At 41.9% G+C, this 20,473-nt stretch overlaps 1 protein-coding gene and 1 non-coding gene across 2 annotated transcripts in view; one reads left to right on the top strand and one right to left on the bottom strand.

The window, feature by feature from the left end:
* Positions 1-8,959, top strand: part of GUCY2F (guanylate cyclase 2F, retinal) — a 66,010-nt gene extending 57,051 nt beyond the window's left edge. The window contains exon 19 of the mRNA XM_069985912.1: positions 8,875-8,959. The gene's annotated coding sequence lies outside the window, so the exon portion shown is untranslated. The remainder of the gene's footprint in view (positions 1-8,874) is intronic.
* Positions 8,960-19,740: 10,781 nt separating this feature from the next.
* Positions 19,741-19,855, bottom strand: LOC138766701 (U5 spliceosomal RNA). Its single transcript, XR_011358741.1, has one exon. It is a non-coding gene; the product is annotated as a U5 spliceosomal RNA (small nuclear RNA).
* Between the last annotated feature and the right edge of the window lie 618 nt (positions 19,856-20,473).

Raw genomic sequence — 20,473 nt, 5'->3', positions numbered from 1 at the left:
ATGCACCACTTTTTAATGTGAGCTTTCTCTAAAGCTGGCCATACATTAGTGATTTCTTACTGCCATTGTCCAGACGGCTCATTGGTCACAGTTTGTCTGTGAAGGTTACCATATTGTTAGAGTGAATCATTGGTCGATCTTTGTCTTGGTCCAAAGCTTGGTCAGGGCGTCCGTTAATAGGATGCAGATCTCTTGTTTGCCATAGATGACTTTCTCACACCAATTAAAAGATCAAGCACAGCAGATGAGCTTTTCACAGATCCAAGATCTCTAATGTATGGCTAGCTTAAAGGGAGCCTGTCAGAAAGTTTTTGTCTCCCAAACCTGTGCCAGTAGCTGAATGATATGCTGCCATAGTTCTGGAAGTTATCCTCAGTTGCCTGAATAGGTGTACCAATATTAAAAATGTTATTGCTATTTATGTAATTGAATAGAAGTCATAATGTCCATGCTATAATCATGCCTAGCAGGCCTTATTGACTTAATTATAATTTATAATTTTTATTTATATAGCGCCAACAGATTCCGCAGCACTTTACAATTGACTTCCCTATGAACAGCCATGGGATAGCGTTCCCGTCCTCTGGGATACGATCAAACTTGGCTAGGTGACATCATGAATTCTATCGGCAGTGTCTCCAGCTCCTTGACTTACACAGCTTATTAGTTATGGAGCAGTGAATAAACTTCTTTATTATAATGATGAACCTATTAGGGAAACTAAGGACTAGGTTTGGTACCATGGAAGCTTATCATGTATGTACTGGTGTAGGTCTGAGGGGTGAAAATTGCTGACACGTTCCCGGTGAGGTTGATTGTCTTCTTGTTGGCCAAAAGACACGAATGCCAACTAGACCAGATACTGGTAGTAAATGTAGTGACAAAGGAAACATGGGGAGAAACGTTGCATTGCTTAAAGCACCAGTCTCTTAAACAAGCATGTACAAAAGGAGCATAAATTAATACTATTTTACCTATGAGAAGAGTCAAAAAGGAACCTCATTATCTTATTTGCCCCAAGAGTTCAAGTCAAATCCATATACATAAAATATTCTCAATTTAAAGAAGACAGAAATAATTAATATTTTTAGCTTTCCTTGGATGAAGACCAGAAGACATGAGAAAAGCGAATAATGGTATGTCTAATATCATTTGTATTTGTCTGAGAAGTTACATGAGGAGCTGGTGCTTTAAACTGACCATCCACCATGTCTCTTGTTGTTTGCTCAGCTTTTGCAGATCCGGCTAGCTGAGAAAAGAACAGAGGAGCAGATGAGTTCTGGTCTAAAGATAGTGGACAACCATCAGCATCATTGAGATTTTTGGCCAATCAAGTTTGTTCCATCCCACTTGCTCCTTCCCTTTTTTCATATGAACCTATTGCACATGCATATTATGAATAACCTAGTACCAGTGCCTGCTTAATATATAGTGTTCTCTACGTGTTCCTTTAATGTGGATTATAAAATGTCAAGTAGAAAAAATATGAAAGATATGAAATTCAAAAGAACAATTTTCTCATTTATCAGAAACAATATTGGTTTATCATTTTTAGAGAAACTGTATTTGTCTGTATACGATCTAATCAATCCATTTTATTTTAACACCAATTAGATGTTCTGGTTTTCTATGAATTAAAATTCAGATCTTGAACAATGTATAATGTATGGCAGGCTTAGGCTGGATTAAAAACACAGAAAGGATCTGTTCACACAATGTTGAAATTGAGTGGATGGCCGCCATATAACAGTAAATAACGGCCATTATTTCAATACAACAGCCGTTGTTCTAAAATAACAGCAAATATTTGCCATTAAATGGCGGCCATCCACTCAATTTCAACATTGTGTGAACAGAGCCTTTCTGTGTTTTTAATCCACTCCTGGTTTTGGTTGCAATACTGACTGAAATATACTGACTGAAATATACATATATACTGACTGAAATATACATAGTGTGAACGCAGCCTTATGCTGCAGCAAACAGACAAATATTGGGAGAAATTCTATACACTTAAATGCGGCTGCCTGGGCAATCTATGACAATCTAGGTGCCAATAATTTTACATAGAAGGTAGATGAGAATACAGCTACAAGCTAGTGGTTGGTTTTTCTATGCCTGTCAATAAGGGAAGGAGCTTGAGAGATACAGCAGAGATGACAGGAGGGAAGTGGCCCTGGGACACTCAGACAGGTTTAGCCATCATTCATTGACAAAGATAACTGCAGAGACTAAGGGAGGTATACACGGAGTGGTGTGAGTCAGCGACAGAGCTTCCTCCCTGTTATTATGTCTGTGTAACTGCCCAGCTCTATAACATTATATAACAAGGTTAAAAAAATAAGTCCTCTATAATCTGAAATAATGACTTGTAGCCATGGCTTGTAAAACTGTCGGAAATCTAATATATATATTTAACCCTTGTTGGGGAAAGTTATAGAGCAGAGCAGTGAAGACACGGTGGTGTAGGTAGTGTGAGCCCTAGGTCTGTTTCATGCAAGCATAATTTTGGGGCTGTATTACACATAAGAGTCCCAGCTTTATGACCCAAACTCATGACCCATCAGTAAGCAAAAATGCTTACTATATATAGTTTGTTTTTAAATTCCATCCAAAAATACAATGAAAAAAAAAATCACTATATAAAATAAAGCGAATTACTAAAATACTTAGATTGAAAGTATTTACCACTATATGAAATACAAATACGTAAATCACCCATAAATATTTAGAGTCCATCAGACTCCATCATGTCAAACCCGCATGGGGGCCAAAGCCCATAAACCGCAGTTCTTTTACCTGTCTGAGCTGACAAGGGGAGTTGCTTTGTGTTACGTCATCATGCAGCATTTTGGGGTTTTTTGCCCCCTTTGTCAAAGTTATGGAACTTCGGCTCTCGAACACCTATGCAGGTATGCCACGGCGGAGTATAGTGAATAGTGAATTTTATCATTGTATTTGGATGGGATTTAAAAATAAAGGGGGAGATTTATCAAATATGGTGTAAAGTAAACTGGCTCAGTTGCCCCAAGCAACCAATCAGATTCAACCTTTCATTCCTCACAGACTCTTTGTAAAATAAAAAGTGGAATCTGATTGGTTGCTAGGGGCAACTGGGCAAGTTTCACTTTACACCATGTTTAATAAATCTCCACCAAAGAATATATACCAAGCATTTTTGAAAAAGATTTGTGTCTTTGCTTTATTGATGGCTAAGTGAAGCCTTCAAGGATAGTATGCCCTAAGGTGGATATTCAAAATATATAAATGACCCAAACTCACAGCATCATGGGGATCTATGATGCTGTGAGTTCTGGTAAGTAAACCAATGGTTCGACCAGGACATTTGGCTGTAATATGGTGCTAAACTGGCCCTGTTTTTGTTCACCTCCCAGATATTATTTGGTGGAAAAAAATGGCAGATATACAGGAGTCACAAGCGCCTTACTTTAGATTTAGTGATCCTTTTATTGCCACAGTTTCATAGCATTGTAATTTGGGATAGACAGCGGAACTTTCCAAGCTATTTATCATGCTGGCAGCCTTTTCATGGGAGTTAAAATAAAGCATTTAATTAAGGACTGGCACCAAATCCCTTGTTAAAATATACAGATTTGTGAAATATTAATGCAGCTCTCCCGGGGCATATAAATACATCTGATTTTATTCATAATAGGGAAGTTACAGCAGTAATATTTCTTGTAGTATTTTATTTTTCTTATTAAGCGATGCATTATTTCTTCCATAATGCACTCACTCTGAAATCCCTGCTACCCTGTCAAATTGTTCTGTTATTGTAGAAAGGAACAAAGCTCCAACCTACAGGAAAAAAATAACATCATTTACATTATTACAGTAAATTAACAACTTCTTGCTAATAGACTAGTAGTGCACTGAAAGAAACATTTTTTATACACACACATACCTCCCAACCGTCCCGGATTTCGCGGTACAGTCCCGTTTTCGGGGTTCTGTCCCGCGGTCCCGGAACGGCCCCCCGTGTCCCGCATTATATGTGGCCCCAGCGAAAAAAACAATAAAGCAGTAACTCACCTGTCCTCCGTTTCCAGCAGCTCCTCTCCCGGCAGAGCTCGCACTCCCGTCATCCTCCGGGGCGGGCAGCGGGGTACAGAGACACTGACTGTGCCGGAAGTGACCTGCAGCCTCTGTCATGAATCACTTCCGGTACAGTCAGTGTCTCTGTACCCCGCTGCCCGCCCCGGAGGATGACGGGAGTGCGCGCTCTGCCGGGAGAGGAGCTGCTGGGACGGGAGGACAGGTGAGTTACTGGTTTATTGTTTTTTCTGCTGGGGCCACACAAATGGGGGGTATTGGTTACTCTGTGGGGCACTATATGGGGGATTGGATAATATGTGGGGCACTATATGGGGGCATTGGCTACTATGTGGGGCACTATATGGGGGATTGGCTACTATGTGGGGCACTATATGGGGGATTGGCTACTATGTGGGGCACTATATGGGGATTGGCTACTATGTGGGACACTATATGGGGATTGGCTACTATGTGGGGCACTATATGGGGGATTGGCTACTATGTGGGGCACTATATGGGGATTGGCTACTATGTGGGCACTATATGGGGGGATTGGCTACTATGTGGGGTACTATATGGGGATTGGCTACTATGTGGGGCACTATATGGGGGCATTGGCTACTATGTGGGGCACTATATGGGGGCATTGGATACTATGTGGGGCACTATATGGGGCATTGGATACTATGTGGGGCACTATGTGGGAGATTGGATTCTATGTGGGGCACTATATGGGGGCACTATATGGGGGCATTGGATACTATGTGGGCACTATATGGGGGGATTGGCTACTATGTGGGGTACTATATGGGGATTGGCTACTATGTGGGGCACTATATGGGGGCATTGGCTACTATGTGGGGCACTATATGGGGGCATTGGATACTATGTGGGGCACTATATGGGGCATTGGATACTATGTGGGGCACTATGTGGGAGATTGGATTCTATGTGGGGCACTATATGGGGGCACTATATGGGGGCATTGGATACTATGTGGGGCACTATAATGGGGGATTGGATACTATATATGGCATTTTTGGCGGGATTGGATACTGTATAGGGCACTATTCAGTCAGCAGCATGTGGTGACTGTAGGGGAGTGGCTATGGAGGGTTGCTATGGGGGCGTGGCTATGGAGGGTTGCTATGGTGGCGTGGCTATGGAGGGTCGCTATGGGGGCGTGGCTATGGGGACCGCGGCGCACATGTCCCTCTTTGCTCTTTGCAAAAGTTGGGAGGTATGCACACATCTAATAAAATGTAGAATAGCCCTCATTCAGATGACCATATTGAATCTGTATTTAATAAACCATATTTCAGGCCCCTAGGCCCGTTGTGATGTTGCTAAATGGAATATACAGCACCACAGGTGCCTTTTGCAAGTTTAATTCTCTATAAATATGGTGGGCCAAGGCGGTAAATCTGGAATGTTTATAGTTAAATGTAAGTGCAAAAAAGCCGTCTGAGGCCTAAGGTTGAGTGTGTTTCCCATTTCAGAGCTAAGCCAAAACCAGTATGGTTATATGGATTTACTCCTGGTTTTGACTTGGAATTTGTATCCTGGATTTGTATTCGGAAAGTCATAAAAGAAGGTTCCTTTGTTAGATTTGGTTGCTTGGAGTTGGTTACAATCTGTAGATATTTTGTCTTTAGATGCCATAAAGACATTAAAGGGGTACTCCAGCGGGGGGGGGGGCATTTTTTCCCTGGGACCGGGGAGGAGGTGGCTGAGGGAAACGACGTCCACTCAATTTCCCGGTTCCAGGGGCGGGTCCCGCATCGCGGCTCTCCGATCCCCGGCCGCTTCCTGGTGTCTGACACGGGCCCGAGACGTGACGTCTCAGGTCCGCTCAGCCAGTCAGTGACGGAGGCAGTATCCGTTTCAGGTCCGCTCAGATCCCACCTCTGTCACAGATTCTGCCATCGGTCTATGGAGTATGGAGCTGTACCATTATAAGCCGTGCCATTATAAGTCTGACTCTTTTTTTTTTTCTGCACCTGTGGTCTTCTCCTCTCTCTATCTCCCGATAGGTACAAGTCTGAGCACTCAAAACTTTTGACATGTCTCTCTGACATGTCAAAAGTTTATTATAAAGTAGTTATAAAAATGTTTTTATAACACAGAAGCACGCAGCCGTGGCGAACATTTCTGTGTATGGCAGGTACGGTGCTAGGCAGGAGAGATACCTGTTCAGTTATTAAAGGTGTATAGCCACTTTTAGGCTCCTCTCAGACATTGTGTTGTATACAATGGAAAACTAGGCTGAAAAATGTTAAAGTGTTACTGTCATTTAAAAAAAAATATTGTAGGTATATGATAGAGTCACAGACTTTTTATCAATCAGTCACTGCAAAAGATTAATTCTGTAAAGAAATCTATAGAGACCATCTAATGTAGGAGAGAGATGGGGAAAGAAACACTTAGATCGCTTGTTCCCCCAACCTTTTAAAGTGTTTGACATGTTATTTAATAAGCAATCTAAACAGTTTTCTCTGAACAAGTCACAGCTGTGTTCTGGGATGTGATTGGTGGGCTTTGGTGCAAATCATACACAGCTGGTAATAAATATGCAAATGAGAAAACTCAAAACTGAAGAAAGCTATTCATTATAATAGACTGTCACAGGGTGTTCTCTGCTTCTGCACAAGAATTGTTAAACATAGGCCCAAAGGAAATGTTAGAGAAAGTTATGAGAGTATCGTTTCTATCCCTCTAACTTCCTATTGGCCAATTTTTATCTAACTCCAAGAGTAAAGAAACTCCTTCAAGACTTATTCTTCCAGTCTAATGAGAGCATAAAAAGAGAATCCAAAAATACAAGAGAGCAGAATAAGGCTGTGTTCACGCTACGTTTTTGCAATCCGTTATTTGCAAAAAAGGATGAAAAACAGATGGAAAAAACGGATGCAACTGTATGCATCCGTTTTTCCATTGACTTCCATTATAAAAAAAAATCAGTTTTTTTTTGACGGACACAAAAACATGGTTGACCACGTTTTTGTGTCCTTAAAAAAAAGGGGATCCGTTTTGATCCATTTTTTTTTATAATGGAAGTCAATTGAGTCAGTTTTTTCCATCTGTTTTTCATCCATTTTTTGCAAAAACGTAGTGTGAACCCAGCCTAAATGTTTTGTAAGAGGTATTGTTCTACTGCGTAATAAGTGCCAAATTTATAAAAAAATTATCAGACTTGATATGTGTATACATACACTGAGAACAATATTCAGTGTAATATAATTGTAATAAAAAAATATCTACTTCCACAATGACAAGGAACCTTACCCTAAAGGTCCTGCCAGACGTTATTGAATATTGCTTGCTAGTGTGTGTTACTATTCGCTTGTGCCATTGGTGTAAAGGCACCTTTATAGAGATGGGTGATTGACATGCTGTGTGATGAGGAATAGGGGAATTTTCTGTTTGATTGATCTTTTCTCCATTAGTATACAGTGGTCCTATGACAGACTGCTCATACTTGTAGGGCTTTCCAGTTAAACATTTTAGCAAATACGTTATTTTAGTAAACGTGCCTCCTTCTGATATGCCGCTCTTTTCCTCCCATTGTTGACAGCCCATTGTCTAGGTTACCGACCACCACTCTGCCCTAAAAGTAGTGGTCTGGCAGGTGTATATATAGCTATAATCTATATGTATGTAAATACAGTAGATATATATTGTAATATATATGCATACTATAATGATATATACACCAGCCTGTCCACTGCATTTAGAGCAGAGTGGTGGTCAGTAACCTAGACAACGAGCTGTCAACAATAGGAGGGAAAGAGCGGCATATTAGGAGAAGGAGGCAATTTTGCTTAAAGGGAACCTGTCAGCCGGGAGACCAGGCCGATCCCACCCTACCCCTTAATGGAGTGGTGGATACTTACCCTCTCCTCTTGGTGATGCTCTGGATGCTAGTGCTTATTATGCTAGTGCCCATAAGATGTCCATAGGAAATCACTGAGTGGTGATTTCCTATCGGACTCATCTCTGCTCATTAGCATAATGAGTGTGAAGACAAGCGTTGACAATTTCTCTGCGGCAGGATCAACATCCAGAGTGTCACAGAGAGAAGAGGGGTAAGTATCCAGCACTCTATTATCGGGTGGGGTGGGTTTGGCCTCAGTCTCCCAGCTGACAGGTTCCCGTCAATGAATTATTATTTGCAAAAATATTTAACTAGAAGTCCCACTACAAGTTTATTTATGTTACTTTAGATAAAAAATACTGTTTAAGAAAAGGCTAAAAAAATTGCAGTCTTTATGTCTTCTATATAATGTGGTCTTCTAATGACGACATTAGGTACAATTCCTGAACATACTTTTACTTTGCAGGTGTAATGCTTTTGAGTCCCGCAATCTATAAGTATTTCTTATATAGCTACATCAGATACTGCCAAATCTGCAAATAATCTAATATCAATGGGAGGTCAATAATGAAACATTATATAACGTTGTTATGTTGATCATTTTTATGACTATTATCATGTGGTTAACTTTTCGTGGCAGGGATTGCAATACTGAAGCTGCTTGTCATACATAAAGAATCACAAATACAGAGGATACATGCCCTTTGTCATCTAAATGAAAGCTACCTGAAAATAACTCTGTATATAGTGCGTTGCTTTCTGCTCTACAGTTCTTCGCTCTTTAAAGGAGCTCTCAAAGTATAAAGAACTGTTTGCACAATAGTTTAGAGGGATGTTATATTGTTTCCCGGTACATTGTGTTTTTACAGCCTGTAATTATGTTCTTAGGTGGAACACAATATGCAGATTCTGCTGATGTAATTTACTTTGTGGTGTATTTGTAGGGATGAGGCAGCCTTCCGAGATCTAAAGCGACTCCTAAAGACAGCCGTGAAAAAAATATCACAGGTCCGACACATTACAGCTCTCATGACACCTGAAACAGAAAGTGGATAAATAAAGCTACAGATGGTGACCTTAATCTGATGGATAAAATCAAGTCTGAATCAGTTAAGAAGGACACCTTCCAGGAGGTCATACTTAACAGGATTTACATATTACACCAGATAAACCACCTACAGATGGATCATTGCTATGCAAAAGACAAAATCCCGGCATTTTCCCAATCATCCATCCCCGATCTATGCAAAGTTTTTATACCCAGGGATTGTTTTGTGGAAAACAAGGTGTTACATTAAGTGCACCCACAATCCCTGCTCTGCTGTGAAACACGCCTTTCTGTCAGGGAATGGGCTCAATGTATAAAAGAAGATCTCTATAACTTCATATTCATTGTGTTTATTTTTATGCATATTTATTTTTGTCTTTATTACATCCTAGAATTAATACAATTAAAGGGACAAAATGATTTCTAGGTAATAAAGATAGTATGTAAAGATTTTGTGGATCCGTTTTACTCTCTGTGGTCAGACCCCAGAAGGAGAGGTGACGTTGGTCAGAACCCAGAAGGGGAGGAGAAGGTGGTCAGACCCCAGAAGGGGAGGTGACGGTGGTCAGACCCCAGAAGAGAAGGTGACGGTGGTCAGATCCCAGAACGGGAGGTGACAGTGGTCAGAACCCAGAAGGGGAGGTGACAGTGGTCAGAACCCAGAAGGGGAGATGACGGTGGTCAGACCCCAGAAGGGGAGGTGACGGTGGTCAGAACCCAGAAGGGGAGGTGACGGTGGTCAGAACCCAGAAGGGGAGGTGATGGTTGGTCAGACCCCAGAAGAGGATGTGACGGTGGACAGACCCCAGAACGGGAGGTGACAGTGGTCAGAACCCAGAAGGGGAGGAGAAGGTGGTCAGACCTATGAAGGGGAGGTGACGGTGGTCAGACCCCAGAAGGGGAGGTAATGATGGTAAGACCCCAGAAGGGGAGGTGAAGGTGGTCAGACCTATAAAGGGGAGGTGACGGTGGTCAGACCCCAGAAGGGGAGGTAATGATGGTAAGACCCCAGAAGGGGAGGTGACGGTGGTCAGACCCCAGAAGGGGAGGTGACGGTGGGCAGTTGCTTGTAATTTATGTAATTTCATGCAGATATTACAAGTTGGTTTGTACAACTTTATTATTTAGGATTTTTTTTATGTATTTTTTTATATTTTTATTTTAAGTTATAGGCACATTGGATAATGTTATAATTAAAAACTTGCAACACTATTATTATGGATGCACACTGTAAATAATGAGGGCATAATTAATAGGGCACCATAACTTGGCACTTAACTTAAAACACTGAGGGTACTCTCGATAGGCAGCGCCATTTTAGGTTACATCTAATGCATTGTTTAAATTTTCATTTTTTTTTTTGTGGGAAACAACAGCTGCAATTGTTTTTTTTTATTTTTTATAATGGTGTATTTGTTTATACAGTGTCTGAGTGACATAACGTCATTCTGTGGGTATTACAAATACAGTTATACACACTGTATAATGAAGCCGGCATTTATTACTAAGCAAAGTAGTAAGGAGTTAATAAAAGCTCTTTGGCACTGTCATTAATGTGGAAGTATTGGTTGGCGTTGGACAAGCATCTGGTTTCTTTGAGTAAGCAGGAGCAGGCTGAAAGCATGTGCCTGCAACATAGCACGCCACTACATCCAAGGCCAAGCTGCGAAGTGGTGCCTACATAAAGCCTGTGAGGAAGAAAGCAAACCATGAACTGCCGTATATTATATATATATATATATATATATATATATATATATATATATATATATATAGTATGTATTATTTATGTCAGTACAATAAAACTGTATGCACTGTATCTTAACCTGGGCACAGAACACCATAGACTTCCAGGCTGCAACTGTATTTATTTTTAACCCTTTAGTGACCAAGTCAATTTGGGCCTTATTGCCCAAACAATTTTCTTTATTTTTTTTCATTGTTGCATACTAAGAGCTTTAACTTTTTTCTTTTTTTTTTTTAAATTATTTTGTCAACATAGCCATAGGAGGGCTTGTCTTTTTGTTTGCATGCTGTACTTTTTAGCAGCGCCATTTTGGGGTTCATATAACTGATCATTTTTTTTTTGTTTTGGGGGTATACTGGGGTGAATACTGAAAAAATCTAAAATGTTTGCATCCTAAGGCTGGGTTCACACTATGTATATTTCAGTCAGAATTGTGGTCCTCATATTGCAACCAAAACCAGGAGTGGATTAAAAACACAGAAAGGCTCTGTCCACACAATGTTGAAATAGAGTGGATGGCCGCCATATAACAGTAAATAACTGCCATTATTTCAATATAACAGCCGTTGTTTTAAAATAACAGCAAATATTTGCCAATGGCGGCCATCCACTCAATTACAACATTGTGTGAACAGAGCCTTTCTGTGTTTTCAATCCACTCCTGGTTTTGGTTGCAATATGAGGACCACAATACTGACTGAAATATAAGTAGTGTGAACTTTATTAAGGAAATTCCTAATATACACTTATTATAGGAAATGCTCATATTCTCCTTTTTTCCTTAATTTAGTAGATCATGCAGACTTTAATTTCTCTAAAAAGCGGTGACGTCACAATCAGGGCAGAGCTGGGTGTAATGAAGTGTCCAGCAGTGGGTGCAGTATATGGAATAATTACATTGTAATTTCGGCAAGGGTTGCTGTCACCCATAGGAGCTTGTGCACTCGGGTGGCAGGAAGAGGCTCCCCTGCACCCGTCCATCCCGCACCGGCTCCCCTAGCCCCCCAAGGACGCCCCACATCTGTCTATCCCGCCGGCCGCCCGCCCTAGCCACCCCGCACCCGTCCATACCGCTGGCCACCCTCCCATAGCCCCCCTGCACCCGTCCATGCCACCGTCCACCTTCCCTTAGTCCCCCGACATGCCCCCATGCTGTCGGCCCTCCCCGCTCTCTCTCCCACTGCAGTCAATGACTGTCCGGCTGGAGAGAGACAGTGGGGACCACAGTATAGCAGCGCTCTCCCCCTGCCCGGTCCTGTGTGCAGCGGGGAGAGCGCTGCTATACCGTGGTCCCCGCTGTCTCTCTCCAGCCTGACAGTCATTGACTGCAGGGGGAGAGAGAGCGGGGAGGCGGCCAGCGGCATGGACGGGTGCGTGGGGACTAGGGGAGAACGGCAGGTGGCATGGATGAGTGTGGGGGGGGCTAGGGGAGGAAGGCCAGCGGCATGGACGGGTGCGGGAGGGCTAGGGGAGGGCAGCCGGCGGGATGAATGGATGTGTGGGGTCCTTGGGGGGCTAGGGGAGCCAGTGCGGGATGGACGGGTGCCGGGGAGCCTCTTCCTGCCACCCGGTGAGTTCACAAGCTGCTATGGATGACTGCAACCCATGCCGAAATTACAATGTAATTTCTCCATATACTGCGCCCCCTGCTGGACGCTTCATAGGAATTACACCCAGCTATGCCCTGATTCGTGACGTCACGGTTTTTTAGAGAAATTGAAGTCTGCATGATCTACTAAATTATGGAAAAAAACAGTAAATGTGCATTTCCCATAATAAGTGTATATTAGGAATTTGTCTAACTTTCCTTATGTATTAACACATTAAGGCTGGGTTCACACTATGTATATTTGAGGCTGTATTTGGTCCTCATGTCAGGTCCTCATAGCAACCAAAACCAGGAGTGGATTGAAAACACAGAAAGGATCTGTTCACACAATGTTGAAATTGAGTGGATGGCCGCCATATAACAGTAAATAACGGCCATTATTTCAATACCACAGCCGTTGTTTTAAAATAACAGCAAATATTTGCCATTAAATGGCGGCCATCCACTCAATTACAACATTATGTGAACAGAGCCTTTCTGTGTTTTCAATCCACTCCTGGTTTTGGTTGCTATACAGCCTCACAAATACAGCCTCAAATATACATAGTGTGAACCCAGCTTAAGGGTGCGTTCACACCTACAGGATCTGCAGCAGATCCGCAGCAGATTTGATGGTGCAGATTTGATGCTGTGTGCATCTGCAGCGGATCTGCAGCAGAAAATACGCTGCGGATCTGGTAAGTGTGAACGTACCCTAAAAATACTTTTGGCCGAACTTCTCCTATAAATAACAAAAATACGTATAAAAAAAAAACATACGTATCGTAATTAATAAACCAAAAAATATTGTTATGTGAGGTAAACTAAAAACCACACACAAACACATTACCCCACCTGACCCCCATCCCTCCCCATACACTACCCTTTCTGACCGCCCCCCCCCACACACACAACCCCACCTGACCCCCATCCCTCCCCATACACTACCCTACTTGACCCCCATCCCTTCCCATACACTACCCTACCTGACCCTTCCACACACACTACCCCACCTGACCGCCATCCCCCCACACTACCTTACCTGACCCCATCCCCACACACACTACCCCACCTGACCTCCTTAGCCATATACACACTACCCAACCTGACCCCATCCCTCCCCACACACAAACAATACTATACCTCACCCATCCCCTGACCTCCATCCCTCCCCACACACACTTACTGTTGCGGTCCAGCATGCAGGCTGTGGCACCAGGAGGCGACGCTGGAGGCAGGAGCAAGGCCAGGATGGAGCAGGAGCAAGCTGCACCACTGTGGCTGGCCGTTTGCAGCTATTGTGCCGGGTGATGTCACAGTAGCTGCGTCCAGGCGGTACGTGGGGTGGGGGAATACGTGGGGTCGGGCCGCACTGTAAGGCCGCTGGGCTGCCTTGGAGCTTGCATGCGGCCACATACTTCTCTGTATGCGGTCGCATAGTCAGCGACTATGACTACGCGTGTTTGCCATCACGCTCCTAGGGTGTATGTCTAGGAAGTTTCGGGCACTAAACATCAGCACAAGGAGAAGCCAACCACTAGCACTGCCACGCAGGCGCTCCACCTCTCGGACACATGCAGTATACAGCCAGATCTGTCTTTAACAGGTGGTGCTCAAGCCGTTACAAGGATATGCAAAGTGTCACTTTTTGAACATGAAGTCACAGCGACACTCATCGATCAGGAGGATAATAAACCGACTTCAACAGTCAATGTCTGCAGCGGTAAATAACATAACAGCAACATCCCACAGTAGTGAGCTGTTTTGCACCCACATGTGGATCCCTATGATTGAAGCCATAAGGTGGCACCCATCACCTACAGGCTAATAGAGTAACCATTTTATGGAAATATACTATTTTTACAGAGTCCCGTTCGATGGAATATAGTAGCCTATTATGGTATTCTATCTTTCACTTTTTTTGTGGCAGGGGCCACCCTGGTGTTTCCCTATTTAGGTCCCAAAGCTTGCAACAGAGTGAGGACCTGAGGGGCTATGTATCAGGGTGGTTTGGTGCTCTCCCCACTAGGAGGCACCCCTTGGCAATGGGCTTCCTTCTCTGGAGAGAGGGATATCTGGCTATTCCCATGTTTTGAGACTCGTAACTGAGGCTCCACGGACCCCTTCTTTGCATATTCAAAATTTGTAGGGGACAATCAGTGGAGACTTGTAAATGAGTACTCCATTGGATTTTTTCGCTGTTCTCCCTGAGTTCAGTGATTGTTGTGTTTTGTTGGACTTTTTTTGGGACATAACACAAAAACGGACACTCGTTTTTTGGGTTATATCACTAGCTAGTAGGTGCACACACATGGTGTTGCTGCTTTGCAGGCATATGGGTGCAGGTCAGTAAGTGACAACGATCAGACTTGCTTGACTTTTATTAAAGAGGGTATGGAAGCAAATACAATACAAACAGTTAACTGGGGTAGCAAAAAGTCTTCATGAATCTTACCCAATCAGCATGCAGCCGCTCCTGACACTGGAACGTCAAATACCTATAGATGTGACCAGGGCAGGTCAATTCTGTTCGCAAGTCCTATTGCATCGTAAAAGAATTTTCGTGGCCCAGTGATGGAAACTTTCCTAATCTGTGCGGTCCAGTTGCTCATTGGACCTCTAGATGAATTCCTCAAGGGGTGTAGTTTCCAAAAAGTCACTTCCAAGCAGGTTTCCGTTGTACTGGTACCATGGGAAACACATATGGGGTACTGCTAAAATACTAATTTGTGCAAAACAGGGTGCTTATTCTCCTTGTAAAGCTAAAGCTACATATTATTTGAAATTTGTTCATTTTTATAAAAAAAATTCTATTAAACTGTGGGGATCAAAAGTTCACTACTCCCCTAGATAAGTTCCCTTAGAATGTAGTTTCTAAAATGGGGTTCCTAGTGTTTTGTCACCTGGTTCCTTTTTAAAGCTCCTATGCTACCTCAAGAAACATCCTAAGATAAAGAAAGCCCAAACTGGTGTCACTTTCTGACACCAGTTGATTTGAAAGAGGCATTGCCCTTTAAATGCTGTGGTCGCTATGGACTGCAGCATCTAAAAAGGGCTGTCATATGCTAATAAAGAGAAGACAGGGAGCAGGTGCTGCCATTTCACTGATGCAGCAGTAAAAGTAGTTGCTCTGTGACGGCTTTGGATGGGGAACTGGCAGGATTGCTGCGAGAAGGGAGTAGGCAGGATGGGAGGATTTTAATGGAGACCTTCAATAACTGACAGAGCTATCTTATGCCTTCCCCTATCGATAAAACAGGATCGCTTGGCTGTCTGGGCGGAGGACAGGAGGGTAGAAGAGATACTTGATGGCTTAATGATCATTTGTCTAACTGCAGCCTATCTCTCCAAGAAAAAAAGTGAAAATGACTGCATGGCCCCTATCACCACCGACACCATCTATCAATGGTCATTTGTGAGAGTCCTATATATCTTATATTGGCAGTGGCTGATGAAAGTCTAAGGGGGAGATTTATCAAAGGGTGTAAAATTTAGACTGGTGCAAACTGCCCACAGCAACCAATCACAGCTCCTCTTTCCTTTTGAGCACTGCCTAAAGCTGAGCTGTGATTGGTTGCTGTGGGCAGTTTGCACCAGTCTAAATTTTACACCCTTTTATAAATCTCCCCCTAAGGGTCCTATTAGAGGAAGCGATTTTAAACAATTAACGACTAACGATAAACAATTACAAACAAAATTGTTTATCGTTACTACAATCGTTGCTACCATCGTTTACTCCATCTGATCCCAGCAGAAGAATGACTAATGATAAACGATCGCAAACGAGATTGTTTATCCTTAACCTAAAATCATTCACCATATTACACAGAACAATGGTTGTAAAGGCCCTATTCAAGAGAACGATTATTGGCCATATTCAGGCCGATATTGGCCGTTACGGCCGATAATCATCCTGTGGAATAGAAGGCAACAATCAGCCGACATTGTTCATGTCGGCTGTTCGTTGTTTCATTTGTTTTTCAAACATGTCGAAAAACAAACAACCAGTATAGCAACGATCTGCTGCCGTCGCTATCCCCTATGGGCTGCCCGGACAATCTAGCCATCACCTGGGCAGCCCCCCCGCACCTTCCCGCAGCCCCTCCAGCACTCACCTGCTCGCTGCAGCTGCCTGGAATAGGGCCTTTAGTTATGATCACTACTACAATCGTTATTTTGATCATTTCTTTGAACGTTTACTCCTTCTGATGCCAGCAAAAAAGGACAATTACACTGAACGATTAGTGAACAAATGCGGAACTACAGCGAACGAATGTGGAATTACAGCAAACCATTAACGACACATGAACAATTTGTTTTGGCTGTCCAGTCATGATGGTAATTGTAGTTTTGCAACAGCTGGACGGCCAAAGTTTTCCCATCCCTGGCCTAAAGAGTATAATCAACTATGGCTATGATTCTATACAGTGTAGTGTGTACACTGCCGGACAATTTCTCCTTGAAATATTATCATATTGAAAATATGGCTGTGTTTTGACCTCAAAATATGGCCGTATATTTTTATCCTTTATTTAATGGTGTGTGAATGTGGCCTAAAGGTTAGTTTTTGGCACGTCTGCTATGTTTTAGTTTGGTAATTTTTTTTTTAAATACCCTGTTTTTAAATCGTTGTGCCACTGTTATGTTTTACGTCTGTTATGGATACAGGCACTCAGTTTCCCAGTTGATAGCAAAGTTTAGCAAGTTAATATTTAGTCCTTTAAAAAATGGTAATGCTGGAATTTCCCTCCCACCCCATTCTGTAAGAAGGAATCTCTCCACAAATATTCTTCATTCGTGCCATGAAGATCATTTGCCTCCCACCTCATCCTGTTTGAAAGAATGTGTCCACAAATAAGATTGCATACTTAAAGACAAAATCTTTCCATTGCGGAGGCCATGAGTTTTAACACACAATTAAGCAATATGTTTCATTATTTAAGATATACTCTACACATTTTTCGCAGCCTCTGTGTGACTGTGTCACTATTTTTTTTGCATGTTTTCCTTTTTTTCTTCTCTCTTTTCAAGCAATTAATTCCCGCTATTTCATATTTTTATTATTCTCTTCCCTCGTATGACATTGAATTTAACACATGCCCTAGGCCTTATTCACACATTCTGTAAATGTATCTGTAGTTGCGATCTAGACAAATTTAGAGCACATTGATTGATTGATTCTATTGGGCTATTCACTGTCCATAGTTTTACGGATCCACAATCCCTGCTGCAAAGAAGGACTTGTCTTAGGGTCCTGTCTTAGGGTCCTATTACAGGGAGCGATTTTTAACGATTAATGACTAATGATAAACGATCGCAAACGAGATTGTTTATCCTTAACCTAAAATCATTTACCATATTACACAGAACAATGGTTGTAAAGGCCCTATTCAAGGGAACGATTATTGGCCATATTCAGGCCGATATTGGCCGTTACGGCCGATAATCATCCTGTGGAATAGAAGGCAACAATCAGCCGACATTGTTCATGTCGGCTGTTCGTTGTTTCATTTGTTTTTCAAACATGTCGAAAAACAAACAACCAGTATAGCAACGATCTGCTGCCGTCGCTATCCCCTATGGGCTGCCCGGACAATCTAGCCATCACCTGGGCAGCCCCCCCGCACCTTCCCGCAGCCCCTCCAGCACTCACCTGCTCGCTGCAGCTGCCTGGAATAGGGCCTTTAGTTATGATCGCTACTACAATCGTTATTTTGATCATTTCTTTGAACGTTTACTCCTTCTGATGCCAGCAAAAAAGGACAATTACACTGAATGATTAGTGAACAAATGCGGAACTTGAGCGATTGAATGTGGAATTTCAGCAAACGATTAACAATAGTTTTAGGTTCAGATCTAGATCAACGGTCAACGACATATGAACAAAATTTTGATCATTGCCTGCAATTACACAGAACGTTTAAATTCAAAGGATATAACGATTTTTTGCACGATAATCGTCCCGTAATAGGGCCCTTAGTCTGGGCTATAATTGCAGAACAGATTAACCCATAGAAGTCTATGGGAGTGTCGGTAATTTTATGTGGATCCGTAATTTTTGCAGAAAAAAACAACTACATCTGCAAAAGATGTGGATTCGTGATGATGCTGGGAGCTCTGAAACAGGTTAAATTTTTGCAGTAATAAATCACAAACAAGATTCTCGGCACTACTCACAACCGCTAGCAGATTCCATCCTCCAGTGTGTATTGTAGCCAATATCCCGGAGCGTGCTACAGGTGGTGCACAGACTCAAAGTACACAGTCTTTGCAATAGTTTTTCCAATAAAAGAAGAAAAGGTCTGGCTCTCACCCAGGTAGCAAAAAATAAAACTTTCTTTATTCACCAAAGCGGGTTTACATGGCGTGGATGAACACAGATCATGCAACCAAATTTTTGCAGTACCATACTGACTCACTGATGCTGCCCTCAGTGGTCCTTCCCAGCCGGCCCTCTTTCTCTAATGGATATTGGGGTGGAGCTTTGCAGTGATGTCACTCCGGCCCTCATCACTGCAGAGAGCTGGATGAATATTCATTAGAAGGAGTGGGCTGTTAGCCACTGTTAGCCATCTAATACATGCTGGCAATAGTCTCCTAGGGGGTCTTAAAGTATAAAAAAAATTAAAAAAAAGTTTTTTAAAATATGACATGTTAAAATCACCTCCATTATGCAAATAAAACACGTACAGAAATAATTAAATACACATATTATATATTATATCATGTGTAATTGTCCTATCTAATAAAATATTACACTATAATATATATACATATATATATATATATAGTATAAAAAGGGATAAAAAGGTCCCCTCTACACAAATCGGTACCAATAAAAATTTAAGACCATGGCGCAAAAAAATGACATCCCATACAGCCCCATAGGTGAAGAAATGTCTTTGCTTTCAGGATGTAGAAAAATACTTTATACAGACAGTGGACGCTGCACTTGGAGAGGGGCGCATGGAGAGGGGCGCATGTATTAATCGTTAGCCATTGGCCATACATCGCTATTACACTTAGCAATAGCAATGCGTGGTCAGCAACTGACAATTTGAAGTCACTGTCATCAACTGATCGTTGTCTCCACTACATTGATCGATAATTGGCCGAATCGGCCTGCTATAGGAACGCAACGTCATCAGTTGTTCTGAAAACACAAACAGCGGTGCAGATCAAGTGGTCCAGTATCTAGCAGCAGTGAGAGAAGAGGACAGGTAAGTCTCTTGCAGCCCTAGCAGTCTGGCCAAATATTCATTTTTTCTGGACAACCTCTTTAGGTTAAGAATTATTAGCTTTTTATGTTTTGTTATTTTTTTTTTTTAATTTTTTTTTTTTTAAATACCACTTTCAAATCCCACTATTTTGATCAATATTTTCCATCAGTATTTCTAAGAATTTTTTTTTGCTGGACAACCCCTTTAAGCCCAGCTTCTGCTGGGCATCAAAACATTTATTGAAACTCACAATTGTTCCTCTCCACCAGAATCTTTAGTAAAATGCGAAAGATTTATTTGATCTGAAGAGAAAACAGAGTATATGGTGGTGGTGGTTTTCTAACTTCGCTATCATTTTATAATTTATCATTTTTTTCTATAATTTTACTATTTATATTTTAAAAAAATGCTAAAATCTTGTAGTTTTTATTTTAACCACTAAGCCAATCGATCGCTGGCATTATAAACATAGGGTTATATTCGCTTATTGGCCAATAATTGGCCTTAAAACTAAGCTGGCACTTCTTGCTCTGTAAAGATCACTTGCAAGCAGCCCCCCACGTATCATTACAAAAAGAAGTAGAAGGAAAGGTGACACTAGTTTATAGATAAGGGGGTGATCTTCACAATAGCTAAAAGCTCAGAATCCCCCTCTGTGTAGAACTGCTTCTGCAAAGGTCACAGAGCATGCCTAGAAAATGTTCCATTTTTGTAAATAGATTTTAATCCAGTCTCTTATGTCCATGTCCATGAGGATCTTTAAATGCTGTTAAAAACAGCTCAGGCAAGATGGCGGCCCTATAATAACATACAAAAAAATGAAATAAAAACATACAAACAGAAACACATTTAGAAAAAAAAGAATGATTCAGTATCTGGCTCTAATCACGATAAAATTCTAGACATTCACTTTAAGTAATTCATATAACAATCAACCAAA

Source organism: Dendropsophus ebraccatus, chromosome 10 (assembly GCF_027789765.1).
Source record: "Dendropsophus ebraccatus isolate aDenEbr1 chromosome 10, aDenEbr1.pat, whole genome shotgun sequence".
Taxonomy (NCBI): domain Eukaryota; kingdom Metazoa; phylum Chordata; class Amphibia; order Anura; family Hylidae; genus Dendropsophus; species Dendropsophus ebraccatus.
This window is presented reverse-complemented; position numbering and strand designations above follow the sequence as displayed.